Below are 1,116 nucleotides of genomic sequence, written 5' to 3' on the forward strand. Positions count from 1 at the left end.
ACAAAATTATTACTACTTGTAAATTTGTACATGATACCCTCCATTCAGCCTCTGAGCAAACAAAAATTATTACATAACTAGTATGTCATGCAGAGGTCACCTGTTCAGCAAACTCAACTACTTAGAATAGAACCTAAGAATGAGACAATAAGCAAAACACAGACAGAAATAGGTAAACAGAGGTGGTTGGTAAAACATGTATTTTAGCATAAAGGAGTTTTTAAAAACATTAGTTGTAGATAGATACAATTCCTTTATTTTTTTAATTTATTTTTATGTGGTACTGAGGATTGAACCCAGTGCCTCACATTTGCCAGGCAAGGACTCCACCACTGAGCCATAACCCCAGTCCAAGCATAAAGAGTTTATGAGGACCTTACTTTTATGTAGGATAATACTTATAGTATAATGGTGATCTGGTAAACTGGTTCATTGCAAGTCAAAAAGTAAATCAGAAAGAAGTTATGGGTAAATTGTTGAAGAAATGGGTTTGGTAGCAAGTACATTGTTTCATCATTTGTAAGACTACACCAGGAATTGTATCATTCATTTATGTATGTACAAGAAAGAGGGCTGAGGATATAGCTCAGTTGGTAGAGTGCCTGCCTTGCAAGCACAAGGCCCTGGGTTCAACCCCAGCACCGCCAAAAAAATAAAATGAAATAAAAAATAAAGAAAAAATGCTCTCAATTACATTTTGACATCCTATTAATTGTGGCATGCATCCCGATTTCAGAGATGCTATAATGTGGAGGATAATGGCAATGGCAATCATGTTCTTAAGTCTAATTATTTGTTATTTTTCTGACTTGGACCAGAGAACTTCTTTGAAAAAATTTCCTAATACATAAATATGGAATAGTAAAAGTTCAAAGATTATTTTTTATCCTTTTCTCTTTACCTCTCCTAACTCATGGTTATATCTGAAGATAACTAGTGACAGTTTCCTATGTGATTGTGATTTGTAGGAATAGAATCTTTTAGAAAGTACATTTTAAGAAAATTTCCAATCCTTCTAAATTTCATTATTATGATTGAATTCTAATTATGCAAAATTTCTGCTATTCTAATAATGCCCAGTAAGTATGGCATTAATTAGCAAATGCATCTTTTTAA

The sequence above is a fragment of the Sciurus carolinensis genome, unplaced genomic scaffold, assembly GCF_902686445.1.
Source record: "Sciurus carolinensis unplaced genomic scaffold, mSciCar1.2, whole genome shotgun sequence".
Taxonomy (NCBI): domain Eukaryota; kingdom Metazoa; phylum Chordata; class Mammalia; order Rodentia; family Sciuridae; genus Sciurus; species Sciurus carolinensis.